The sequence below is a fragment of the Melanerpes formicivorus genome, unplaced genomic scaffold (assembly GCF_026170545.1).
Source record: "Melanerpes formicivorus ecotype bairdi unplaced genomic scaffold, bMelFor1.0.p_v2 SCAF_6, whole genome shotgun sequence".
NCBI classification, from domain to species: Eukaryota; Metazoa; Chordata; class Aves; order Piciformes; family Picidae; genus Melanerpes; species Melanerpes formicivorus.
Window position 1 is genome coordinate 2,679,954 of NW_027142358.1, and position 14,606 is coordinate 2,694,559.

Sequence of the window (14,606 nt, forward strand, 5' to 3'; positions counted from 1 at the left end):
AGGGAGGTGGTGGAGTCACCATCACTAGAGGTGTTTAAGAAGAGGCTGGATGGGGTGCTTGGTGCCATGGTTTAGATGATTAGAGAGTGTTGGGTGATAGGTTGGACTCAATGTTCTTGAAGGTCTTTTCCTTTCCTTTCCATTCCATTCCATTCCATTCCATTCCATTCCATTCCATTCCATTCCATTCCATTCCATTCCATTCCATTCCATTCCATTCCATTCCATCTCTGAGGTCTTTTCCAACCTGGTTGATTCTATGATTCTATGAAGTATTTGGCCACACCATTGAGAACCTTTTTTATTTTGTTTGTTTTAATCATAAAATCTGAAATTCTTGAATCACCCCCAGTGTCCAGAAGCTGAAACATTGGTGGCAACTGAGGAAATCACAATACTATTGCAAGAATAAACAACCCTCTGTTATAGAAATGCTGACAAACTTTTACTGATCAGATCTTGTTTGTGCTCCGCATGGTGAAAACAAGTGAAAAGATACATCCTATTCCCCAGATAGCTTACAGCCTGAGTAGGAAGAAGGGAAGAAGAGGGTGATAGAAATTTAGATATGTTAATTATGCCACACATACATAATTTAAGCAGGTGCCTACAAGCAAAACGTGTTTGAGATTTAGTGTGTTGGTGGCCACACGTACCAGAGATTCCAGATTCTTTACCTAGTTAGAAAGACAGCAAGATAAAAGGAGTTAGATAACACACAACTTTATGTAATGTGTCCTTGAATAAGCTGATTTGCACTGAATTTTAATAGAGCCCTGATTCATCAAATCTCAAACAGAATTAAGGTATGGACTGGGTCCTAATAACATCATGCTTTATATCCATGAAAGATAAATTAAAGGATGCAAAACTGCTATTGACAAACATTGATTATATGTACTTTGATGGACTTTGAAGTTGTGCCAGATGCATCTTGTCAGCCTCCAAAGTTTTCTTTTAAATCTCATTGCATAAGGCTTTTACTTTTTAATTATTTTTTCCCCTCAGCCTCTTTGATCAAGAAAAAATGTAGATCATATTTGTGTGATGCTATTTCCTATGCATTTTATTTAGATATGCCCTTGTGCACAACTCATGGTATGTAAAAAGTGTTACATGGCTCACAGGCATCACACCCTGTTATCCTGGATGCTATTTAACACTTTAACTGACCAGCTCAAGCTGCTGAGTAAAATCTCTCCATGTGCAGAGGGCTAGCAGAACGCTCATATCATTGTTCCACATAAACCTACAGAACAAGACACAAGTAACAAGGTTTCTCTTTGTTCCCAGGAAAAATTCTGGCTGGTGAGAATGGTCTGTGGATCTATCTCGTTCTGCCTCAATGTCTGTGGCCAAGGGATCCTCATATTAGATCCTATGGAAAGGGAAACTTGCTTGCAACTTCTGTTGATTTTAGAAGATGGACTAAAGCTTAAAAAAGGAATCTCCTTCATCCTCTTTCTTATATGCAGAAATGCCTTGTCAGTAGGGACCTTTAAGAAACTGAGAATCATAGAATAGAATCATAGAATCAATAAGGTTGGAAGAGACCTCAGAGATCATCAAGTCCAACCTGTCACCACAGACCTCATGACTAGACCATGGCACCAAGTGCCACATCCAATCCCCTCTTGAAGACCTCCAGGGATGGGGACTCCACCACCTCCCTGGGCAGCACAATGGCTAACAGCTCTCTCTGTGAAGAACTTTCTCCTCACCTTGAGCCTAAACTTCGCTGGCACAGCTTGAGACTGTGTCCTCTTGTTCTGGTGCTGGTTGCCTGGAGAAGAGACCAAACCCCTCCTGGCTACAACCTCCCTTCAGGTAGTTGTAGAGAGCAATAAGGTCTCCCCTGAGCCTCCTCTTCTCCAGGCTAAACAACCCCAGCTCCCTTACCTTCTCCTCGTAGGGCTTGTGCCCAGCTTTGTTGCCCTTCTCTGGACACGTTCAAGAGTCTCAATAGTCTTCTTAAACTGAAGGCCCCAGAACTGGACACAGTACTCAAGGTCTGGCCTAACCAGTGCTGAGTACAGGGACACAATGATTGCCCTGCTCCTGCTGGCCACACTATTCTTGATGCAGGATTTGGAGTAATTTTGATTCTTAAAAGCTGTCAGGCCACACATGTCATCTCACTTTCCTTGTCTGTCAGGGTGTGGCCAGTGCTTGCATGGCATGGAAGTGCATAAAGGATGTTGCTGTGCATTGCAACAGGCTTCAAAGGTGGATTTGGGTATAGATGTTCTTTTTTGCAGGGGGAATGGACTCCTTCCCATTGTTTCCAAGCCATCTTAGTCATGATAACTTGACCATCAGACATGAAACACTTCTCAGTGACAGTCTAGGTGTTTTCAAATAAGAGATATGGATAAAAATCAGAGAATTGGTATAAAATCCTTTAAAATTGATCATAAATACATATAAATAACTGTTTCAAGTACCAGATAACAACCTGGTGGGCTGGGAGTTTCTTGCATAGCTGTCTATACTGCCTTGAACAAATTATTTGCTCTCAGAATTCCTTCACTTTCCATCTAAAGAGTGTGGGTAGCAACTTCACTTCTTTCACTATGTGTTGCCTGATTAGGTATCAAGCTCTTCCTGCTAAGTACTTTTCCCTATATTAATGAGTAGCTCCAGGCACAAGATGTGCCCTGTCTTGGCTGTGATATGAAGTATATATTTAAAAAAAGGAAAGAATAACCTAAAAAACTATAGTCTCAATGTTGTTTTTTACTTTTTCTTGAATTACTGTTAAGTATTGAACTCTATTATACTGGAGTATTATTGTTTGGTTTGTGCTTTGTGTTTTGTTGGGTTTTGGTTTGGTTTGGTTTGTTTTTTTACCCTAAAAGGGGGAATTTCCACTGAAAAAAACATTTCCTTCAACATTTTTATGCTACTGTGCACAACATTTGAATTCCAAACCTGTATGTCAAGCCCTTAGTAGCTGATAATTTTTCTCCATTCTCCAACACAACTCTGTGCTGGATCTGCCTACATGTATCTGCTGTGTGTGGATTATTAGTGTGTCACAGAATCACAGAATTTTCAGGGTTGTAAGAGAACTCAAGGATCATCTAGTTCCAGCCCTCCTGTCATGGGCAGAGACACTTTCCACTAGACCAGGCTGCCCAGAGCCACATCCAGCCTGGTCTTAAAAACTTCCAGGGATGAGGCTTCCACCACCTCCCAGGGCAATCTGTTCCAGTGTCTCACAACCCTCATGGGGAAGAACTTCTTCCTGATGTCTAACCTAAATCTAGCCCGCTCTAGCTTGGATCCAGTGTTAGATGCACTAACTGTAGATCTAGTTGTTAACAACAGAAGAAACAAAATCACCACAGCTGTGGGAGAGAAAATTCCTAAGGCAACAGATAAATAAAAGCATCTACTATGCAGCTTTAATAAAAATAGCAGTTCTAGGAATACTTGCCTCTATCAGCCATCAACACTATGCCCACAAAAGCATAACTCAGTCTCTTTGAGGGTCGGGACATCTGTCTTTATACTCAACAGCAGTGCCATGGAACATGCAAAGGTTGATGCTCTTTGACTATGGCCTTTTCCACTGCTACCATTTTGTGGCTTTCTTTAATTAACCTAATAACTCAAAAGCCTTGTAGATGTTTGTGCTTCCTTTTTAATGTTCCCTCCACTTCCATTAAATATCAATGATGAGAAATGAAAATAAGAAAGCAGAAGTCCTATTATTCCTCTTCATACAGGAGGACCAGATTTGGGTGAGATTATAGGGATCTGGCTTTTAATATACAACCTGGGAAGTGGGGGAGGGGTATTCTCTTTGTGAACTTCATGTTGGTGCAGAAAGCCAGAATGAAGTCTAGACACCACTTAAATCAACATTTAAAGTGTTGCGGTTGCATTTTGTCTCATAATTCTCTCTAGCAGCACATTCCCAGTGATGGTTTCAATTCTTGGGCTCAGATCAAAAGCACAGTAAAAATTTAAAGACAAGCAAACAAACAAAAACCACAATAAGTGCAGGCAGCAGAAAGTTCAGCTGGATGAGCAAAAGAGCTCTTCCCTCATCCCCGCCAGAAGTAACTCTTCAAAGGCTTTATGCAAGCTCAAAGCTAGCGCAACAAAAGGCTCAGCCAGTTAGTGAGAGAGGCAATCCTGCTCCATTGGTACACACCAAGAGCAACCTCTCTCTGATGCTGATTTCATACCAGACTCTTCCTCTAAAGGTGCATAAACACTTCTGAGTCCTTGAAGAACAACCTGTCATGGTGGAGCTCCATTTCTATCCTCAGTCAAAGACTGGTGTATGCCCTGGGCAAAAGATTTTCTGTCCCCTTATGGCCCTTTGGGTGTTCTTTTAAATCTTTCCTATGACAGCTCCAGATATTCTTGTTGGCTCTGCAGATTTCAGAGCCCATTTTTGTGTCTTGGAGCTGCCTGTTAAAAGCATTAAAACTGTAATGTGGTGGACAAGGGAAGACAGTTTTACTTTCAAGCTGAAAAACATGCATCAAAGCCCCCATAGTAAATTTACTGAGTATTAAAACCAAACAAAATCTGACCGTAGGGTAACATAATTTTATGAAAGATGAGATGGCCTGCCTCAAAGTCTACAGTTAATGTGCACATCTCTCATTTAACCTGCCTAGGCTGCAAATCCCAAGGGGCAAATTCTGTCCAGCCATCCCCAAACAAAGATATTTTTACACTGCAAAGATAGAGCTAACACGGTCTCTCCGCTCTGGTTACCAAATGCCTCCTCCACAGGCTTTGTTGGTCCTTCTCCAAGTAAAGTGCAGAGCAGAGAGCATCAGCCTGAAGAACACACACAAGCTGTGCTCCTATAACATAGTCTTAGATGAGGGAGGGAGTTAGAGGTGGTAGCAGAATCAGGGGACAACGAGCAAGAGCTGACAGTGTCATCTTGCTGCTCGGGAGGTGGGGGGTCTGAAAGGTGCAGCGTTTAGCTTTTAACCTGACAGCAGCAGTAAAAGTACAGAAAAGAAAGGAGAGGCTGTAAAAGCAAACAACAAATGATGCTGCTGGACCTGAAGAAGGCTGACAGTAGGTCCTGGCACTGCCTCCATGAGAATTTTCTTCACCAGGGGGTGAGGAGCAGCAGCAGAGAGATGGCTGTGCTCAGCAAGAGACAAGGCAGCTGCTTGCACAGGGGTATGAAGACCTGCCTCGAGCTGGTCAGAGCCAGGCACTTCTAAAACATGTCAAATAGCAGCTGGCAAGACAACTGAAGGTAGGAGCCTCTGCTGCTCTCCTGAAATCTGGCTCTTGTAGTACGATAGCACAGACCAGCTGCTCTGGGCTGTGCTCCATGGCCCAGTCTGAGGCTAACCTTGGCCCACAAACTCACAAGCTGCATTGAATTGAGAGAAGAAAAAATGAGGTAGACAGAGGTGCATGGGCTTTCAGGGAGACTTCATGCTCTGAGAAAGGCACAGACCCTGCAGACACCCAGGGCGGCAAAGCTAGCATGGTTGCAGCCCCAGAGTGACTCCAGGACATTGTTTCTGCAATCATGAGCACTGCCCAGTTACAGAAGTTCTCACAGACCTTGGTACCACTGTAGCCAGCATCTCTGTCTCTTTTGCTTTCAAATAGCAGTGGAAATCACACCACTTTCATTCATAGTTAATTTTTACAATCTCCAAACAAGCTAAATATAATGAACATTATGATAATGGCTTTTTTTCCTGTCAAAGAAGGAAAGCCTTAATGAAGCCTGATGCCCTTGCTGTTTTGCATGCAGAGGTCAGGACAAGCTAGGAAACACTTGGATTTTAAAAAAGAGAATGCATTGTTGAAATTTTTTTGATTATTTTTCCCCCCTCATTCACCAAGGGAACGAGGGAAAGTCCAGCAGAACTTTAAACAAGAGTCACAAACGGCTCAGTGGGACAGTGAGATATCATCTGTTCCCAGGAGGGGAATCCAAAAGTAACACAGACTAAATGTCTGGGAATTCTTTGGCAGAATAAGTTAGTGTGTTATTCAATTAAATGTCTAAATGACTAAAATAACAGAGACAACTTCAGGTGCAATGAGGAACAAATGTCATGAGTACAGCTACGCCGTTCTGATAGAGCCAGCAATTCTTGCTTGCATAGGGATTATGCAACTACTTTGCTCTCTTTAGGTGTTTGCTTTTCCTTGTGCAGCACTCTGACTGCAATACACAAAAGATTTTAATTTATTTACAGATGCTCAGTACTGCACATTGACAGAGCTAGCCATCTGAATGGCCAGCTGAAAGGATGCACAGCAGAACCAGCACACAGTTGTAGCCCCTGTCTCACCCCCTTGGTTCTCAGATGTGGAGGTGATGAAATGTGTAACAGCTTCAGTACTTATGTCCTGTTTATCTTGGCTTCATGTTTAACTTGGCTGGCCTAGTGTGATCAGCAGGGCCAGTATGGCTGAGCACAAAAACATTGATTTCATTTCAAGCCAAGCTTCCCCAGGTTACAATTCCTCTTTTTGATTCATCTTCTTAGATCTATACTTTGACCCTGGATTTTCTTTCTGAAGAGCAACTTTTCTATGGACACTGATCTGGTATTCAAACTCATTTCTTACATAGCTGAAGTCAAACAAATATTTTTTTTTCATTTAAGTCTCTGGAAATTATAACAGAAGCAGTGTGACACTGTTTGCACTTTCCTTCAGGTAGCAGTGGCAACCACAAGTAAAATTGATCATGGTTTTTATAAGACTGTCTGGGATAAGAAAGCTGTCTCTTGAGCAGCAGTGCTAAATGGGAGATGTGGATTGATAACTGTAGGGCTAATAGCTTGTAAATTAGCCACCAGAATTGTGAACAGATCCTAAGGGGTTTTGTATTCCTCTCCCACTGAATTGTCCCTTACCTTCCTTTGAAAACCCTAACCCCCATTCCTCCGCCTTGTTTGTGGCACTCAGAGCTATTTAACTGCTTCCCTCTGCTCCCCTTCAACCAGCCCTTTTTTTGATTAGGCTGCTCTCAGATCTCTGTTTTCCCTTTTCCACTCTCCACTTTCTGTTCGCCCCATTGCAGCCAAACAAGTCACTTTGCAGGTTTTGAAGTTACACCTCTGGCAGATACCTGGAGTCAAAGTGATGGGAGCAAGATGCTTGCAGCCCAGAGAATCACTGTGCCGGCAGCACCAGCACAGCTTCTGAAGACCCACACTTGGAATGGGCAGATCCAGCACCACAAAAAATCAGAGTCTAGAGTTCATGAAGAGAAATGTGGACATTGTCCAGGGAGGTTTCCCTCATTATCAGCCAATAGCTCCCTGGAAAATCAGTGTGGTTCTCCTGCTTTGGAGTCCTAAATGAAAACCTGGATATTTTTAAGGCTGAAAAACATTGGTGTGAGCCTACCATCATAACATTTTACTGCAGCAGCACTCAATTCACTCCTCCCCTAACCCTTGGTAGTAACACAGACCTCATGGTTGGCGATCTTCCTGTGATGCATCATAGTCCCCCAGAAAACAGAGAAGAGTAAGACTCGCCATATGTCTATGAACTGCTTCACAGTAAGGATATTGGAGAATCCTTTTGGCTGTTGTTAAAATCGACTTTTCTGAGAAGAGGTTGGTATTTTGTGTGGAAAGCGTGCATTTCACAGAGTATCTTTGATGGGCACCTAACTTTTCACTGTAAATTTTGACTGTTGAGGTGCTGGTGAGGGCAGCAGCATGCAGCAGTGTTCACATTAAAAGTAATTACAGTAATGTTAGAATCATCCCTAAGCCATGCATTGCAAAACTGAATAATTTATTGTTAAACCTCATTCAAATGTTCTCCAGGTGGAACTGGCTCTTGAACAGCCAGAGCTCAGCTCTGTTATGACATCCTGAAGCCAGCAAAACAACCGTGTCTGTGCTTGGGCTGTCCTTACAGCTAACACAGTTTTAAAAGGTGTATTTATGTCCTCTTTTCCCTTTCCCATGGTACTTTCCATAAGCACAAAGGTTTGTCCATTCTGACACCCATTCCCAGGCATCCTATTCTCTCCCCTAGCACCCTTCATGCACAGGCCTCACTGTGCAGCACATAGCTGTGCTACAGCAGCTGCATCTCTGGGCTCCTCTTCTTCTTACGCCCCACACATTTGCCTGAAGCGACCCTGTTTGCTGGGCTGGCTCAAGAAATCACAGAATCACAGATTAGAATAGATCTCTGAGATCATCAGCTCCATCAAATGGCTAAGTGGGAGCAACAACTCCCAGAGAAAACCTCTCATATATTGTCCTCACCTATGTTAGTGCATTCACTGTTCACTTAATTGATTAGGGATCAAGAATTTGAAGGGAACGATTCTCATGTAGGAAAGAACTTTCACACTGTGCAGGGGATGCTCTGGGAGAAAAGCCTCCAGGCAGGAGGACAAGCTGGAAAACCCAGCTACCCTGGTCCCTGAAGCTGAGGTTCCCATGGGAGAGCTGGCCAACTCCTGATGTTGTGTCACAGTATCACAGTATCACAGTATCACTTAGGTTGGAAAGGACCTCGAGGATCATCGAGTCCAACCTATCAACACAGACCCCATGACTAGACCATGGCACCAAGTGCCACGTCCAATCTCCCCTTGAACGCCTCCAGGGTCGATGACTCAACCACCTCCCTGGGCAACCCGTTCCAATGACGAATGACTCGCTCGGTGAAGAACTTCCTCCTCACCTCGAGTCTAAACCTCCCCTGGTGCAGCTTGAGACTGTGTCCCCTTGTTCTGGTGCTGGTTGCCTGGGAGAAGAGGCCAACCCCTTCCTGGCTACAACCACCCTTCAGGTAGTTGTAGAGGGCAATGAGGTCACCCCTGAGCCTCCTCTTCTCCAGGCTAAACAATCCCAGCTCCCTCAGCCTCTCCTCATAGGGCTTGTGTTCAAGGCCTCTCCCCAGCCTTGTTGCCCTTCTCTTGACACGTTCCAGTGTCTCGATGTCCTTCTTAAACTGAGGGGCCCAGAACTGGACACAGTACTCAAGGTGTCCAGCAAGCAGTCTGACAGACAGGCACTGCCCGTAAATCCCCTTCAGTCTGCATGTGTCTGGGACTATCCTTCCAACAACCCTCCCCATGTACTTGGTGCTAAAATAAATTCCTGGGGAAGAAAAAAGCACATCTGAAGTGGCTTTTCCCTTGTTTGTCCTTTGTCTCCCCAAGCAGAGGTAGCCACTCCACAGCCCACCTTTGCAAACGTTGTCTTCTGTGAGATTTTCATGCTCCGGAACAGCATCATTGAATTTTGCTTAGCTAAGGCAAGAAGGCTCATGTCAGAAAATGTCTGCGCGATTGGATCTCATTTTGTAACATTTCCCCTCAAAGAGTCATTCAATGATGCATCTTAGAATCAGATTCCAGAGAGGGAACTAAAAGAAACATCAATAAAAAAAAAAAAAAGGGAAAAAAAAAAGGAACTGTGAGGAAACTAAATATAGAACAGGCCAATATGAATTAAACAACATCCTAGAAATCTTCACACAATAATTGATTTGCTCATTTGTACTTCTTTCTATTCTTTAATCTTTCAGCAGGGCTTCAATCTTCCCCCCATTGCTTTTTTAATATTCTCTGTTCATCTGTTGTCTACAATATTGTTTCTGATCTCTCTCATTCCATCAATCATCTATAAAGAGAGACTAGTCCACACACTCTGGTCTCCAATCCTAATGACTGTAAAGAACTAATCACCTAAACTGAGTGATGTTCATTGTTGTAAGTGTCTCTTTGATTTATTAAACATCTCTGTTATAAATTCCTGCATGTTTTGCAAGTTGTTTCCTAGAACCTGTATGAAGGCACTTTGAAATCCTAAAACTGTCTGCTTATGGGATTTTTGGTTCATCTAATCGATGGATTCTTATAATGAAGGGGGGAAAAAAAGAGCTTTTACTTAACTGAAGGGACTCCCCCATTCCAAATTCAGGTCAGATCTTCGGTTTGAGCTTCCTCAGAATACACAGCAAGCTTGCAAAGGCCACTCATACACCCTTTAGATTAATGTGAAAATACTGTGTGCATCCCTTCAGCATGTCTGCCTGCTGATGGAGAGCCATAGACACTATGGAAATGCTCCTAATGATGGCATTTTCCCCAGCTGTCACTTTCACACACTGTTGCCATCTCTTCAGCTGAACATGGAGACTTCCAACTTGATTAAGTAAAGTTCAAGAATGGAGTATGTTCACATTCTGTCCTAGTCAAAATGATATATTCAGCACTATGCCATCAGTGTGCAACTATTCCTCACAGTAATGAGATTTGATTTGAATGCTGGAGCTGAGTTCTTTGACTATACCTTAATAGTGAGGCCACCAAGTCCCCACCAAAAGGTCTGAGTGTTACCAAATTTGGGGATTCTCAAAGGGTTGAAAAATCCAGGTTCTGCCAGTCATGTCAAGGATTGCCTCCCCATCTAGCCTGGTCTCAGGTGAAAGGTGACCAGATGACCCTTGGGGCCCCTTCCAACCTGGAATTCTGTGATTCTGTGAAAGAGAGAGATCCTAGAGACAGAGCAGAATTTAACGCAAGCAAGGAGTATCTGTAGATAGTATGAGGCTTTTGCAAGAGGCTGACATGATATTCTCATGAACAATAAGGTCTCAGGGGAGACTTGAATGTGTCCAGGGAAGGACAATGAGGCTGGTGAGAGGTCTCAAGCACAAGGCCTATGAGAGGCTGAGGGAACTGGGGTGTTTAGCCTAGAGAAGAGCAGGCTCAGAGAAGACCTTATTGCTCTCTACAACTACCTGAAGGGAGGTTGTAGCTAGGTGGGCATTGGTCTCTTCTGCCAGGCAACCAGCACCAGAACAAGGGGACACAGTCTCAAGCTGTGCCAGGGGAAGTTTAGGCTTGACGTGAGGAGAAAGTTCTTCACAGAGAGAGTTGTTAGCCATTGGAATGTGCTGCCCAGGAAGGTGGTGGAGTCACCATCCCTGGAGGTGTTCAAAAAGGGATTGCATGTGGCACTTGAAGCCATGGTTTAGTAGCCATGAGGTGCTGGGTGACAGGTTGGACTTGATGATCTCTGAGGTCTTTTCCAACCTTATTGATTCTATGATTCTATGATTCTAACTGTGAAAATGGGAACTAGGGAAAATACTATATGGACACAGTTATTGACAGAACTACACTTATGGGACAACACTCAGAAGGGAGGATCAGTTTGATGTCCAAACCCTCTTGGTATCTGTCTTAAGAATTGTGCCATGCATGTTTGTTTTTTTCACTGGCACCTTAGGGTGTAGGACTAGGAAGAAAAGGTATAAAATACTTAAACAATGACATTCTGTGAAGGATTCTTTGCCAACGAGAAGTTTACAAATTCTCTGCCTCTTTCCCATACTGGATTTGCAGAGAATATTGAATTCCTTGTTAGAAATAAGTGCATATTCCTTAATGTTCACCACAGTCCCTGCTAATGAAGCAGCTACTCTTACAGCAAGGTGAGTTTCATGCATTGATTGCCTTAGTGCCTCAGACTAAGTGGAAGAGATGTTAATAAGCTTATTATTACAGAAACATCATGGAAACTCATAAATATAGATTCAACAGTTAACATCATAAATCTGTGAAAGCCCTTTTTTCAGCACAGTATGGGCATAGTTGTGCTGACAGGCAAAAGAAGTGTGTGGGGAGGGGAATGTGTAATTTATTCTATAGATTTGCCCAATTTTCCTGTTTACAAAATGTGCATTAATACCTTGCAGATTTTGTGTCCTGAAACCATTACCTAGGCAGTCTCCTACAACCGTCTGGTAAAAGTGGATGAAGACAGGCTGATGAATCCTGGTGTATAGAGCTCCTCTGGCTTTCCTTTTCACTGCCTGACTAGCAGATTGTCAAGTGTTGCTCCTAGCATGAGGTTCTGTTTCCACACATTCAGTTTAGCATTTGAAATTTGCCTTCTGTGCATAGCTCAGGGTCTCATGCAAACATCCGTGTTTTCATGATTACTGTTGTCAGCTAGAGTAGCCACAGAACATGATGAGCTCCCCTACAAGTGCATACTCTCAGAAAGGGCTGCAGCATGGAAACTCAGCAGAAGAAAAATTAGTTGTGCTTTCCAGCCCCACCCCCCCACCCCCCCCCCAATTGAAAAACAAATATAGAGAGGTAGATTGAGATTTCTTTTCAAGTAAGTGTTTGTGGAACTGATTAGTGGAGTTTAACTTGTCCCCACCATCTCTACTCATATATAGAATGTTGCTGGAAAAAGATATTGCTATTAAAATCAGGTGAGAGAACTCCATTAGCCAGTCATGAGACCATAAATAAGTAATAGCCACCCTCAACACCAGTGTCAGCATCTTTATCATGGATGCTGATTTGGGCTAGATGATTTCCAAACTCTCAGGAAAGGGAGACTCATTTTCATTCTGAGAGGCTCCTACTTGGAGGACCATCATGCAAATGGGCAGAGATTAGGCACAGCTGACAGTTTGACAATTTCTGCATGTGTGAACTCACTGCACTGTGAAAAGGGTTCCAGAGAGGAGTGTTTTTTAAAGAGGTTAAGAAGCAAAATGCAGGCAGGAGAGAGGCTTTATACTGAGAGAAAGAGAGGGGAAAAAAGGCATGAACAGAACAGTTGAAAACACACAAAGAATGTAACCCCCAAGTAAGGCCAACAAAAACATTTGCTTAGAGTCTCACACCCCTCTCCAGTTGGATTACCTATATTAATTCTGTGAACTTAAAATATCTGCTGATGATAGAGTCTGCCTACAAATCTGGCATCAGTGGTTTCTCTGGGAAATGATCTGTGGTTTCTCTCTGCACAACACCACCGACAATTTAAAGTTGAATATCTCACAAGCTACCTCTATCTTAAAAATCATTTTTTCCCCCTCTCTTCTCAAACAAATGATTCCCAAATCTCCGTGGGTTAAAGATGGTGATGATTTAAACTGTTTTTACAACCTACTGGGCTTTAAATATGTTATCTCATCTAAGAATGGGTGTTGTATATTTTACAGTTCTGGTGTGGGAGAAAATTGTGCAGCTTGAAGAAAAGAAACAAAGACTTTCCCTTTCTGATTGGTCTTGGGTTTCTCTTTTTTCCTTCTCCTTCTCCTTCTCCTTCTCCTTCTCCTTCTCCTTCTCCTTCTCCTTCTCCTTCTCCTTCTCCTTCTCCTTCTCCTTCTCCTTCTCCTTCTCCTTCTCCTTCTCCTTCTCCTTCTCCTTCTCCTTCTCCTTCTCCTTCTCCTTCTCCTTCTCCCTCTCCTTCTCCCTCTCCTTCTCCTTCTCCTTCTCCCTTTTTTATTTTTTCCTTTTATTTTCCTTCCTTTTCCTTTTCCTTTTCCTTTTCCTTTTCCTTTTCCTTTTCCTTTTCCTTTTCCTTTTCCTTTTCCTTTTCCTTTTCCTTTTCCTTTTCCTTTTCCTTTTCCTTTTCCTTTTCCTTTTCCTTTTCCTTTTCCTTTTCCTTTTCCTTTTCCTTTTCCTTTTCCTTTTCCTCTTTTTCTTTTACTTTTTCTTTTGCTTTTTCTCTTTGTTCTGGTTTTGTTTTGTGTTTTGCTTTTTTTTTTTCCCCAGAAAGTTGGTTGGTGCTTAAGAGGCACTGAGCAGCAAAGAAAGCTGGAAGCAGTTAGTCTTGGTGGAGGTGAACTGTACGGTTAGAGGGCAGAAAAAGAGGTCAGAGGTATATGTGATCAATACAATATTGCACAGGAATTGCCACAGCGGACACCTCACACCTGCTTTGTGTGTGCTCTTATAAATAACTGTCCGTGTTGCCAATCCCTGGCTCAGCTGAAAAAGGTTCTGTACCTTTGACGTGAGGCAAGAAGATCTCCATCCCCGCAGTTCTACTGAGATTACTCAGCTGTGAACAGATAACTCGATACAAAGAAGAGGAAGAAAAAGCAAGGAAAAAAGTAGCAGCAGACAATTTCATAGAGCCCAAACCAGACAAGACTCTCTCTGATGACCAAGGGAAAAGCTTTGATAAACGGTAGGGCAGCTCCTCAAATCCAGGTCTCTGAAAGTGGGGGTGGAACACTGCAGGAAATAATATGAGAGTCCCTGCTGTGGGAGTCAAGGGAGACAGGGAAAATAGTTCAGGTAATGGAAAAAAAAAAAAGAATGTTAATATTACAAGAGTGGAATGCATCTGAGTATAATTCTAGACTTTTAAGTTCAGTTTTCAAATCTTGGAGAAAGAAAGAGGTAGCCTGCTGCCATCTCACCGGTTTGTCACGTTGGATTTAAGGTGTGGAATAAATCAAAACTTTTGTGGGTTTTTTTTTGGGGGGGAAACATGGTACAAAGAAGTGTATTAATAATGCATGAAAAATGGTCATCACGTTGGTGTGCATCAGTGGAAACACTGTTTTAAAGAACCTGTGAGCAACAAATGAAAAGGCTTGACCTGGGTTTCAGTTTTGATGCATTGGGGTGAGGGCAAGGCAAGCATTTCTCTTACCCACTGGTGTGCTGCATCTGTGACTTCCCAATAGGAGAGAGAAGCTGGGGTCCCAAAGTAGGGGTGATTTTATTTCCCCCCCGCTTGTATCCCCTGAGCCACCCCTCCCAAAACACATTCAAGATGAACAGAGAGAGTAATAAAACAAAACCTCCCAGGTAACTGGTAGCTGCCATGCCTTTTGTTCCTCTGTAT